At 43.7% G+C, this 13,842-nt stretch overlaps 1 pseudogene across 1 annotated transcript; it reads left to right on the forward strand.

Annotated features, from left to right (window-relative positions):
- The first annotated feature begins 6,691 nt into the window (after positions 1–6,691).
- On the forward strand, positions 6,692–8,218 carry LOC112396562 (elongation factor 1-alpha 1 pseudogene; annotated as a pseudogene). Its single transcript, XR_003002596.1, has one exon. The product of XR_003002596.1 is annotated as an elongation factor 1-alpha 1 pseudogene (transcript).
- Positions 8,219–13,842: the final 5,624 nt, after the last annotated feature.

A 13,842-nucleotide genomic window follows, 5' to 3' on the forward strand; every position in this document is an offset into this window, starting at 1 on the left:
TCTGAGGAGGTGCCATCTAAGCTAAGATTTGAACATCAAGAATAAGAAGCAAACAATGGGCAATCAGAAGGAAAAGCATACCTGGAAGATGGAAACAACCATCGTGTTTCTAAACTATTAGGCATGTACACACGTTCCTTCTGAGAGTTACTTGTGTACCTAAGTGGGAGGATAACAACTAAAATAGAGGTAGGTTTAAGAATATAGAGAAGGATGAAATACATTCTGACTCAGAAATTTTGAGATGGATTTATGGAGGTAGCGTTTTACTTGGGACTTAAGCCATAGATAGAGATTCATGGGGAGAAAGGCTGAGGAAAGTGTTCCGGATGGAAGGAGAAGTATGAGCAAAGACTCAAAGTTGGAGTTTAGACATTTTTTTTTTTTTTTTTGCGGTACGTGGGCCTCTCACTGCTGTGGCCTCTCCCATTGCGGAGCACAGGCTCCAGACGCGCAGGCTCAGCGAACATGGTTCACGGTCCCAGCTGCTCCGTGGCATGTGGGATCTTCCCGGACCGGGGCACGAACCCGTGTCCCCTGCATTGGCAGGCGGACTCTCAACCACTGTGCCACCAGGGAAGCCCTAGATATTTTTTTAAAAAGATTTCATTTGAAGGTCTTAGAAAAATGTGGCTGTACTTTTCACAGCGAACCACTGATGTACGTATGTATGAGTCATATAGCAATCATCATCCAAGAAGTCGATTGTGTGTGTGTGTGTGTGTGTGTGTGTGTGTGTGTGTGTGTTTGGCTTGTCACATGGCTTGCGAGATCTTAGTTCCCAGGCCCTCAGCAGTGAGAGCGCTGAGCCGTAACCACTAGACACCTTGGTGTTGTCACTATTTTCTTTTTTTAAATAAATTTATTTATTTATTTTTGGCTGCATTGGGTCTTTGTTGCTGCGCGTGGGCTTTCTTTAGTTGCTGCGAGCAGGGGCTGCCTTTCGTGTGGTGCGCAGTCTTCTCATTGCGGTGGCTTCTCTTGTTGCAGAGCACAGGCTCTAGACGCGCGGGCTTCAGTAGTTGTGGCACACTGGCTCAGTAGTTGTGGCTCGCGGGCTTAGCTGCTCCGTGGCATATGGGATCTTCCCAGACCATGGCTCAAACCCGTGTGCCCTGCATTGGCAGGTGGATTCTTAACCACTCCACCACCAGGGAAGTCCATTGTCACTATTTTTCATTTTAGTCATTCTGATAGGTGTGTGGTGATATCACACAACCTCTACGATGGTATTAATTTTCAAAAAAGACAGAAAGAGCCACAAATCTGTTCTGTCTGCCCCAACCTGCAAAAGAATCAAACTCAAGCCGCTTGACTGTGGCTTGTTACAACGCTGGGGGTGAGGCAGCATCTCTGGAGCAGCCCATCATGAAATGTGGATTCTCAGCTTTGATTATCAGAGACAGTTATCACCAGGAGCCACTATGAACAAGGAGTCTGCTTGTACTTATTCTTTAGTCATTACTTAATATTGTAATTATTACTATTATTGGCAGTAATGAGACATTTCTAATAAGGACAGTCCAGGTTACTGTCTTGGTGGAAGAGCAATTGATGAGAGGATTCTTTTCTAATTTCTCCTCTTGGAAGCTGGGATTTTAAACTTGGGCCTTATTGGCAAATGCCCTGGGGTTAATGTTTGTCATAAATACCAGAAAACAAAACAATGTCCTCTTAATTTCAAGGGTGCAAGGAGTGGTGAATCACGTTTCTGTTTTTCCCAGAGCCCTGTGCCATTGTCCCTCTTCCTTCTCCTGTCCCTGAACACTGGCTATGACAAAGGCTGTCTTTGTTAGTTTTCACCAGGGCAAGCACTGCCTCTGGGGAAGGTGATGGAAGCAATCTGTCATCATTTTGCTCAGTCAGTGACATTCCACACACCAGCGTTTCTCGGGCCCCAGCCACTGGTTTCCCTACCCGAGGGCTCCTAATCCAGGCCTACAGTCAGAGAGTTTTGCTCTTCCCCTTATCATCTCCCCCCACAAAAAACTTCCATTATGGGATGAACATTCCTGGCCTTGACAACTAACTAGTTAATGGGGTAAGGTGCCTGTAATGTGGCAAGGGTTATAATGACTAGAGCTTGGGATGGGGGTTGGTCAGATGCCTTCAAGGGCGGGTGGGTAACTGTGTGATGCAGGGCTGTACCAGAGTTGGGAGGGCTGAGGAGAGCCAATGGCAAATTGAGGAGCAGCAAAAGCCCCCAGAATTTAAATTTGATTCAAAATGCTTGTGGTTGCAGCTTGCTGCCCTGGATTAAAGTGTTAATCTCTTTAAGGAAAGCAGAAAAGTGGATCTTTAAAAATCCTGCTCAGAATCAGATCAGTAAGAGAAAAGGACAGAGCCCTGTTTCAATAATCCAAGTTTGTTTTGTTGAGGGGAGGGGCTGTAAACGATGATGAGACTGTGAGTGGGGGAAATTTCTGGCCTTCTTTTGAAAGTCCTGTTAGGGCTAATGAGGTGTCCTTAGAAAAAGAGATGCTCCTCCCGCAGGAAAAATTGCCAAGGGCATTGAGGTTGAACTTTGTTAAGATAGTGGAAGGCAGCCCTGCCAGCCCACTGGCCATCATGATTCTCAAAGCTTAGAGCTGTTATAGATATGAATAGACACGAAAACAGGAAGGAAAAAGAGCTTGAGAGCTGGTATCTGTGATCTTCTTGTTGCATCTGGGACTAGAAATAGAAAATAGTTCTTGTTGTTTTCTCTGGAAACAACAAGAGAGCCTCACCCTGATAAGACCAATAGACAGATAAGAGAGGTTTATGGAATTTAGTAGGGTTGGGAGCCTTAGGACTAAATGTCTAGATTTTAAAGGGTTTAGAGTAAGATTTATGGCACAAGGTCAGTGAATGGTCATCTCCAGTTATACTGAGATAAAATACTACTTGTATAACATAGATCTTATTCCTTCTAAGAATTCATAAACAAGGAAAAATAATGATAAAGATTTAAAAGACATAGACACTAAAAATAAAATTACTTGAGCATCTCCTCTCTATCAGGCTCTGTCTTGATCTTCATAACAATCCTTAGAAGTAGGTATAATTACCCCCATTTTACAGATGAGGACACTGAGGGTCAGAGAGATAAAGAAACTTGTTCAAGTCACCCTTTCAACCAACCAGTAAATGACTCTAGGGACCTGGTCTTTCTACTTGGATTTTTATGGAAGAAAACAGTATGGATGGAGTAGATAGTCAGGCCTCTGGGACTTCAGTTAGAAAGGCTTGGGAAGAAGACTGACCCATGTTGGATCTCTGCTGGTCTCAACCAACCAGGTTGATTCTATGTTCTGAACCAAAGGTGGAGTAGGTAAGGGGACTTCCCCTGCAGTCCAGTGGTTAAGACTCTGCCTTCCAATGCAGGGGGTGTGGGTTCTATCCCTGGTCGGGGAACTAAGATCCCACATGCCATGCGGTGCAGCCAAAAATTTTAAAAAACAACAAAAAACAAAACAAAGTTGGAGTGGATAAGAGATTGCTGTCTCACTTCTGGATGCCCACTAGGCAAAGAGCAAACCCTGGAGCAGGATCTAGAAGGTTCTTTGTTGTCTAGTTCCTGGCTACAGTTCTAGCCCATCTTCCCCATCAGGTGCCCAATGTGAGGTGTGTAGCTTCTCAAGACTGTGCTAGGCCTGCGCTGTTTCCCTTTGCTGGGTATACCCTGAATCTGCCTGATTGATACATTCCTACCCATTTAAACAAACTCAGCTTTGGCCATTTCTTCCGTGAGGATATTCTGTCCTTACCCCCTCACTTCCCATCTGCCAGATAGAATTAGTCACTCTCTTGTTTGTGTCCTCAGAGCTCCGTTACATACTTCTCCCAAGAGACATTGTTGCTTTGTACCACAATGTGTGTGTGAGTCTGATGCAGTCTTAAGAGGTCTGTTATTAAAGACTTCTGAATATACACTGCTGTATTATGTGTGTGCCACCTAGTTTAGGTTCTAACCAAATGTTTCTGGACTCTAATCAAGAATGTATAATATAGAGGCAAAGAACTTCTGTTATTCACATCTCCATCAATATGGGTACTTTGCCAATTAGCATAGTTTGTGTCCGAATTTTTTTTTATTGGTGAAATTGGTGGCCTTTGATTAACATGATGAAAGTTAGAAATGGAATCTCCTTGATGAATATAAAGATATTCAAGATAAGTGCCTAAGTTAAAATAGTTTAGAAACCTTCCACTCGTGCATGAACAGGATATACACATTCAGCTAGAATTATAGCCTGTACCCTTAGAATGCTGCCTGAGGTAAGACTTTACTTGGTTTTGGGTCCAGCCATGAACTTTGGAGGATTCTAGTTGCCCCATGGTGGCTCTACTGGTGACAGGATCCTGCCCCTGGAATACTGGTAATTGTTTTGGGAGAACCTTGCATGTGAGGTTGTATAATCTTATTAGTAAGTGTCTGTAGGTGCAGCGGAATCTTGCCGGTGGCTTGCTTTGATCATAATCAGGTAACACAGTTGTAGAGGAGAGTAGCTGACCCTTGATATAACAATTCCTGGATGGCTCCCATTTTAGCACCAGTAATCCTGCTCAGGTCGGTTTGCAAGACCCACTCACTAGAGTGTGAGTTTCTCAAGGGCAGAAACTTACCTAATTTATGGAAATATCTGTGAAATGTCTGAAAGTGAAAGGCATCTGGGAGATGGAGTTTAGATGTCAAAATATGAGCATTTCAGGGAAAAACGGCAGAGCATAGCGGAACTGAGAAAATGCAGGACCCATGACTGCCATGCTTAAAGGGCGGCTCTCTCCCCAGGGCCTGGTTCTGACTTGCACACCCAGTGACTGAGGACCCAGGCAGCCTCCATAGGACACACCTGATGAACTACTAAGATCCATAAAGATCATATTCTTTGAACTAAGGAAATGACTGGGGACTCTTGAAGCAGGGCTCCCTGCTCAGAATCACCTGGGGCGCTTGTTGCAAAGGCAAATTCCTCATCACTTTCCAGACCTGAATTGGCACCTGTTCCTGTGGGTCCCAGATGTCTCACGTTTCAGCAAGTTTTCTAGAGGTTCTTATATATTTAATAGCAATGAACTTAACAATTCAGGGGGAATAAAGAAGAGCTACTACATTACAGAGTCACAGTGATTGTAAAAACGCATCTCGATTCAGAAACATTAAAATGTGGGTGAAATGTGCATCATGGAATACAAGCAAAACAGTATCACGTTTTCCTAGATGACACATTTGTATTTTAACCAGGCCCTCACTGCCTAAATGAAGATGAGGTAAACGTGAGGCTTCTTTATCTGTCCTGGAGCAAGCCAGGCTGGCTGTATTTTTGAGTAGCAGACTCCCTTTGCCCTGCACCCCATGTCCTTAGACAAGAAGGAGCTCTCTTCATTTCGAGATTTAAATATTGAGGCATAGAATGAGAGTAAACAACCCTGCCAAAGCCCCCTTCTAAGGAAGTCAGTGATCAGGCAAAACACAGGAGCGGCATTCTGACTCTTGATGAAGCCACAAGGCCTCTCCTTCCCGTAGGCTGTAGCACAAAGCCTTTCAACAAGTGAATTCCCGACCTAAAGGTTTCCTTTCCTTTCCTTTAAAATTCATAAAGCACAACAGACAGACAGAACAGAGCACTGAGTGCAAATAAATCTCTCCACCAGCAGTTCTGACAGCTCCTGTTTAGTTCCTCGGGGAAATCACAAGGGAAAATATCACAAGGGAAAATATAGTATTCTTCAGAAAATATTTCTTTAAAAAGCAGGGGAGGAATGGTGTACTTCCCCTTCACAAGCAAGACTTTTCGAAATTTCCAGTGTTTTAATTCTCCGGTCAGTCAGTGGCATCTGTTGAGGATGTCCTGTGTGCAGAGGACTGAAATAGATTGTGGGGAGGGTGAGGTGGAGGTGCCCAAGAAACAGAAGTTCTAGCTTAGGAGACAAAAATACCACACAAACAAGATGATTATATCTCTGAGTGAATTCTGGAAGGCATTTGTTCGTATCTCTGTGTATTAATCTGCCAGTAGCCATGCCCCACCGTTAGGTAAAGTCAGCCATGGAGGAAATGCTGGAGGTGAGGTCTAAATCAGGGGGAGGGGAGGATCACGGTGGGCACAGCATTCCAGGTGAAGTATTACAGATTCAGGTGAAGGTACATGGTGGGAGGAGTGAGCGGGTCAAAGGGCAGCAGGCAGCAGCAGAATCCCAGGTGGCGTGGATCATGCTCTCAGCGATCACTTAGACCTGGTGCCTTCCCATCCTTTGCCACTCACAAGTTGGGTCATATTGAAGGGATTACCTTCCTAAGCTTATCTCCTTGGTTATAAAAATGGGATGATTAGATGTGGCTCATAGGGTTGGTTGCTCTAAGAAGGAAAACCATGTGCAGTGCCTTGTAGATAGTAGGCATTAAACAAATGGGCAATTTGCCTTTGAAGTACAGAATGATTAAATGTGAAGCTAGTGAAATGAGGGAAGGAGTTGAGGTCACTGGCAAAAGGAAAGGGAACCCCAGGAATCCCAAATTTTTTAACTTTGTAGTGCTTCCCCAGGAGATTAAATCCTCACCACTGTAGAGAAGACTTTTTTACTTTTCAGATATTAAACTCTGAAAAAACAAAAATAAAAGCATGACACATTGCTGACCATGTCACAGATGGAAATCCTGAGCAGTCAAAATTATGGACAGCTTTTTCGCAATGGGTTTGCTGCCAGGACACAGGTGTCGTGAAAACCACCGCTAAACCTAAGCAAAAATGGGAAAGGAGAAGACCCACATCAACATCGTTGTCATTGGACACGTAGATTCGGGGAAGTCCACCCCTAATGGCCAACTGATCTACAAATGTGGTGGGATCGACAAGAGAACCATTGAAAAGTTCGAGAAGGAGGCTGCCGAGATGGGGAAGGGCTCCTTCAAGTATGCCTGGGTCTTGGACAAACTGAAAGCTGAACGCGAGCGTGGTATCACCATTGATATCTCTCTATGGAAGTTCGAGAGCAGCAATTACTATGTGACCATCACTGATGCCCCAGGACACAGAGACTTCATCAAAAACATGATTACAGGCACATCCCAGGCTGACTGTGCTGTCCTGATTGTTGCTGCTGGTGTTGGTGGATTTGAAGCAGGTATTTCCGAGAATGGGCAGACCTGTGAGCAGGCCCTTCTGGCCTACACTCTGGGTGTGAAACAACTAATTGCTGGAGTTAACAAAATGGATTCCACCGAGCCACCCTACAGCCAGAAGAGATACGAGGAAATTGTAAAGGAAGTCGGCACCTACGTTAAGAAAGTTGGCTACAACCCCAACACAGTAGCATTTGTGCCAATTTCTGGCTGGAACGGTGAAAACATGCTGGAGCCAAGTGCTAACGTGCCGTGGTTCAAGGGATGGAGAGTCACCCGTAAAGATGGCAATGCCAGTGGAACCACACTGCCTGAAGCTCTGGATTGCATCCTGCCACCAACTCGCCCAACTGACAGACCCTTGCGTTTGCCCCTCCAGGACGTCTACAAAATTGGTGGTATTGGCACTGTCCCTGTGGGTCGAGTGGAGACTGGTGTTCTCAAACCTGGCATGGTGGTCACCTTTGCTCCAGTCAATGTGACAACTGAAGTGAAGTCTGTTGAAATGCACCATGAAGCTTTGAGTGAAGCCCTTCCTGGGGACGATGTGGGCTTCAATGTCAAGAACATGTCTGTCAAAGATGTTCGTCGTGGCAATGTGGCTGGTGACAGCAAAAGTGACCCACCGATGGAAGCAGCTGGCTTCACAGCTCAGGTGATTATCTTGAACCATCCAGGCCAAGTCAGTGCTGGCTATGCACCTGTGCTGGATTGTCACACAGCTCACATTGCCTGCACGTTTGCTGAGCTGAAGGAGAAGATTGATCGTCGTTCTGGGAAAAAGCTGGAAGATGGCCCCAAATTCTTGAAATCTGGTGATGCTGCCATCGTTAATATGGTTCCTGGCAAACCCATGTGTGTTGAGAGCTTCTCTGACTATCCTCCTCTGGGCCGCTTTGCTGTTCGTGACATGAGACAGAGGTTGCTGTGGGTGTCATCAAAGCAGTGGACAAGAAGGCAGCCAGAGCTGGCAAGGTCACCACGTCTGCCCAGAAAGCTCAGAAGGCTAAATGAATATTATCCCCAATACCTGCCACCCCAGTCTTAATCAGTGGTGGAAGAACGGTCTCAGAACTGTTTGTCTCAATTGGCCATTTAAGTTTAATAGCAAAAGACTGGTTAATGATAACAATGCATCGTAAAACCTTCAGAAGGAAAGGAGAATGTGTTGTGGACCATTTGTTTTGTGTGTGGCAGTTTTAAGTTATTAGTTTTTAAAATCAGTACTTTTTAATGGAAACAACTTGACCAAAGATCTGTCACAGAATTTGAGACCCATTAAAAAATTTAATGAGAAGCCTGTGTTTTCTTTTGGTCAACACTGTAACTTCCTATAGTACTTACTACTTAGGTAAGAGTTGCCCATAATCTGTTTCTGGTATTAAGTCTGCTGAAACAAAAGAATTTTATATTTCTGGGTTGGAGCTTCAGGTTTCTTACCCTTATGTAAGGAGAATTCACCTGTTTAAGTACATCATAGAAAAGCGTTGGTACAGCACTTCACAGGTTAGGACAGATAAGCAAAGTAACTGTTATGTAAGCTAGTTTGTAAGAAGGTCAAATTCTATAATATGAAAACTCATGTTGCATATAAAATTTTGCATGGTTACATAAGTATTGAGTAAATGAGTTATGTCAAATTTTAGTTTCCCAGTTATGGGAAAGTGCATTCACATTTATAATATTCAAGTAATTAACCTAAAATGTGAAGCCTGAATAGTATTGAGCACTGACTTGCTAGAGTTATTGTATCCAGATTCTAGGAAAAGTAAAAGATGCTGGAAGCTAAAAAAAAAAAAAAAGAAAAGATGGGTTCCAGGTAATGAGCTGACCTCAATACTGCGGCCACAGATTCTAAGATATAAGTATAATTAGAAAACAAAGGTGAAAACGACCCCCCAAAGCAATTAAAATGCCTACATTATTATTTAAGTAAGTGATTTCTGATGACAGATGGCACATTTAAAAAATTTTCTCATCTGACATGAACTTTATGTGTTAGGGCCCAGTGTACTGTGGACACTATCTGTGATCCTCTTCTGGGTGGAGGGGAAAAGAAGGTTTTGTCCTTCAGTTTCTCCACCTCTGTTTTATAGAGAGCTCTATCAGTCTGAGAAGCAGATGTCACACTCAAATTAGGATGATTTGGAAAGGGTTTATTTGCAGAAGTGTGGTCACAGAAGAAGCAGAAGAGATAGTACAGTGTCCCAGGGCTGCTACCAGCAGAGCTCTTTCCATCGTAAGCCTGTGGCTTTGAGGGGAGGAGAGCGTCATGTAGGAACAAACTACCTTGAGAGAAGATGTAATCTTTGGTTGAGGGGCACAGTCAGCCTAAGGTGACCTTGCAGGAAAAGAGTTAGGGGAGTAAATATTGAAGGGTAGCAGAATATGCCTCTTTGGCATAAGGATTATTTTGAGAAACAGCGAGCACAGAAGTAGAAGTTAGCCTTTTGTAAGGAACATTTGCATTTATAAAGGAACTCTCCATTGTAAGGGCATCTCCCTCTCTGTGTTAGGAAGAGAAGGATGACTGAATCACAGGAGAACCTTATGGATGGAGAAGGTATCTGCTTAAATGTGTATAACAAACTATTTCCTGTTGAACTTGCTTTTCCAGATAACTTCCCAGAACTGGCCTCCTCCCACATCTTTTTCTTTTGTCGTTAGATGAAGATGGAATTTAAGTTGGAGTTCTAAGCCACCTTGGAGAGTTATCTTTTTTCACTGGGTATCTCCCACATATACATGATGTATACAAGTCAATAAACTTCTGTTTGTTTCTTCTGTTGTTAATCTTTTATTACAGGGGTCTCAGCCAAGAACTCAGAAGGATAGAGAAAGTTAAAGCTTCAACAGATGAACTTTGTGGGGGGGTGGGGGCATAATTCAATCCATAACAGTTGGCAATATGCTTTATACCAACTTTAAAAAAATATAAGTTTATTTATTTGGCTGTGCTGGGTCTTCGTCATGGCAAGCCGGGTCTTCGTTGCCACGTGGGGGATCTTTATAGTTGGGGCATGCAGGATCTTAGTTGTGGCATGTGGGATCTAGTTCCCTGATAAGGGATCGGACCAGGGATTGAACCTGGGTCCCCCGCATTGGGAGCTTGGAGTCTTAACCACCGGACCACCAGGGAAGTCCCCTATACCAACTTTACATGGCTTCTATGAACACGTAGGTAATTGGAATAGCTCACAGAATATCCAGAGCCTCTCATTTTGATTGATTGCTCATCACATTATTCTTCCAAATACCTTTTTCTGGCATTGGATGTCCATCTCTGCCTCTCTGACCACAGGCCTTGAGACATGGAGACTCTGACCTGGGTCCTTGATTTCCAGGTATCAGATCCAGTGAACTTCTTTTTTTTTTTTTTTTTAAAGTAAACTCATTCCATACCAGTGAACTTCATTCTAATCTAGAGATTCATTCAGTCCTGTGAGTAACTTTCTATTCTTACAAGTAGTACATGTCAACAAGTTCCCTTTTTACTGAATTTAATTTAAATTGGGTTTCTGCCATTTGTGTCCCCAACTTCTGACTGGTCCTAACTAGGGTTATAGGGCATTTATTTGTGAGAATTTCGTTCTAGTTACTTAGGAGCAGGAGAAAATTAGAAATCTCCCTTTTTTTTTCTTTTTTTTTTTGGTCACACCATGCAGCTTGCAGGATCTTAGTTCTCCGACCAGGGATTGAACCTGGTCCCCAGCAGTGAAAGCGCTGAGTCCTAACCACTGGACTGTCAGGGAATTCCCAGAAATGTCACTCTTAATCAAGATTTGAGGCTAGTTTTATGAGACAGCAACCAGCCTATCTCTATCCCCAGCAGATGTGTCCACCCCTTGAAGGGATCGACAGAGCCAGGGAGGGACACAGGGCCCTTGTTTAGTGACCACTGCAGCCAGTCGGGATGCTTCTCAACACTGACCTTTAGAAAAATATCATGTACAGCATCACTGTTCACATTCGACATTCACAGGATCTCTCAGGTATCAGAGAAGGATTAATCCTAGATCCCGCAGCCTTGCTTGTTTCCCCACTCTCTTTGTTCTTCATTAGATGGGTGGGTTGCAGCCAGGAGGCTCTGGGGACAACAGTGGCTTCCTCTAATAAAATGCCTTGAATGTGTTACCTCAGAGGCTGCAGACAGCTACTGTGCTAAATTATTCACACTGACTTTTATTGGGTACCTTCCTCCCATCTCAATTACTTGGGATTTTTTATAGAAAATTGGCTGTGGGTATTTGACCACTCCAACTGCCTGGTAATAATCTGGTCTGAATAGCAAACTCAGCAGGTATTGATTCTGGGACAAGCCAGAGCATTCTCAGAATTTGTGAGGAGCTGCCCTCCACTGCAGAGAAAGCTAGGAATGTTTATACAAAATGAAGCTATTTATTTGTGAGAATTTTGTGCTATTTACATACCAGCAGGAAAAATTAGAAATGTCACTCTTCATCAGGCATTGAGGTCGGTTTTCTAAAATAGCAACAAGCCTTTTCATAAATGCTTTGACCTTGTGGGACTATGAAAATGCTTTTAAACGTCTGTATTATAATATAAAGAAATTTCGATGTCCACACACAAGCCATACACATAACGGCTGAAAGCTTGGCTGGGTGCTTACTCTATGCCATGTACTGTGCTCTGTTTATGTTCATTAGCTCACATAATCCTGATAATAATACAATGCGATAACGGCTGTGTTATCCCCATTCTGCAAATTAGGAAACTGAGGCTCTGGGAGATCACGGATTCCTCTGGAGATCAAGGAATACTTCATTTACTCCTTTAGAGATTCCCATGAGGTTAGGATTTGTAATCACACTTTATGAAGGAAGAAACTAAAGCACAAAAAAGCAGAATCAGAGGAGTAGCAGCAGCAGGATTTGAATTCAGAGTTGACTTCCTATTCCACTCAGTTAACCCATTCTGTAAACCAGGCAGTGTCTGATGATAGCATCATCAGGTCTTACCTTGGCAGATGAATGTTTTGCCAAATCTGCCCCAGCTCTGCTTTGCTTTGAGACCCCCAGTCCTGTTCTGTGAACATGGGTGGGAGAATTGACGTGATAATCTGGATTAGCTCTCCTTCTAAAGTTAGGATCCCCAGACTGCTTACACAAGATGGATTTGGGTTTTGGAGAGAGGTGGAGTAGACCTACGTGTATGTGTTGGGGGGTGATGGGTGAGAAAGGAGATACTTTGGGGGGACCCTGCACCCTCACTACTCTTCTTAGAGTTTCTTCTCATTTTGAAAGCTGACCTACCATTTCTTTAGTCACTAGAAATACTGAGTTCTCTGGTCTGGATCCCTTGACTCTGCTGAGAGCCAAGTGCCACCTCTGATTTACCACACTTGAATCCAGAACCTCATTGCCTTTTGAAAGACATACCAGTCAAGATATGATACAGGAAGCAGGGCTCAGACTGCGAATCTATTGCTTCACAGTCATTGGTGAGCACTCTTTCCAGGCACCAAGAGGAGTGCAGGTTTCCAAGCTTCTCTTCATGGAACTTGGAGTCCATTGGACAATTCCACTGCCTACAGAGGTAAAAATGAATTTTAGAAAGCTGTAGTAATTCAAAACAAAACAAAACAACCCATCTCCCTGAGGGTATTTGAATTTAGCTTCTGATGAAAATAAGGCCATTTCAGTGACATCATACAGCCATGTTTACCTTTTCCTGCCATCTCCGATTGGAGCCAGCTCAGTGCTTGTCCCCAGCCAAAACTAACAGCTGGACTTCTTTTGCAACTTTAAGAAGCCACTCTTTTATTTAGTGCTGAGAAATCTCTCTAAGGAATGTTTCACGGAACTGTGCTCAGTCTCCAGCTCTTCTGTAGGGAAACAAATCCAGGATGGTTTTAAGGGTAATCGGTTATCATGGAGTCAAAGTTCATTATCATTAAACCAAGTTATTGTTTCAGTGGATGTTTCACTTAGTATATGTTTAGAAGGGCTCCAAATTAAACAATCCGACCAATTCCTTTTTCACTTGTCTCTCTGCCAGTAAATGAATGCTGAGTATTATAGTCCACGTGACTGAGTCTCTTCTCCGCTACACAAGGCTGTTATTAATGTAACTTTTATTGAGTACCTACTGCATGTAAGGCTCAATTTTGGATGCCATGGTGAATGGAAAGGTGAAAAAGACACTCCTTCTCTTCTCTAGAAGATATTGGGAAGGTACCACCACATATAAAATATCTGAACAAGCCATGCAATAATCACTGCTAGCTGAAGGAACCTCTAGGGGTCAGAGGAGGTATCTGAGAGGAGAGAGATTGAAACCGGACTTAAAATGATGTGCAGGACTTTCCTGAGTAGATGTGACATCTGCAGAGTCGCACGTGATTGATTATGCTGTACAAGCACTTGGGGGAGTAGCCATATTCACCGTAGCTATTCATTGTCAATGAAGGCTGTAGCCTGTAAGTTTCAGCTCCCACTGCAGAACCCAAACAGAGTCAGCACAGACTGCACTGTACATTGACCCTCTTTAACAGAGACAAGAAGTCCCCTCACTCCTACCTCTTCCTGTTGCACAGGGAGAAGTTAACCAGAGATCCCGAGAAGGCTGGCATGTCCTTGCTCTGGCCAGCAGTTCGGTCTCTGAAAAGGTTGAGAGAGGCTCACAGTGATCTTGGAAAGATGCTGGCCACTGGTCCAATGAGCACCTGGTCCCTGGAGCACATTTCCCTTCTAGGGTCCTGCATTCAAGCAGACAAC

The sequence above is a fragment of the Neophocaena asiaeorientalis genome, unplaced genomic scaffold (assembly GCF_003031525.2).
Source record: "Neophocaena asiaeorientalis asiaeorientalis breed wild unplaced genomic scaffold, Neophocaena_asiaeorientalis_V1.1 scaffold57, whole genome shotgun sequence".
Lineage (NCBI taxonomy): Eukaryota > Metazoa > Chordata > Mammalia > Artiodactyla > Phocoenidae > Neophocaena > Neophocaena asiaeorientalis.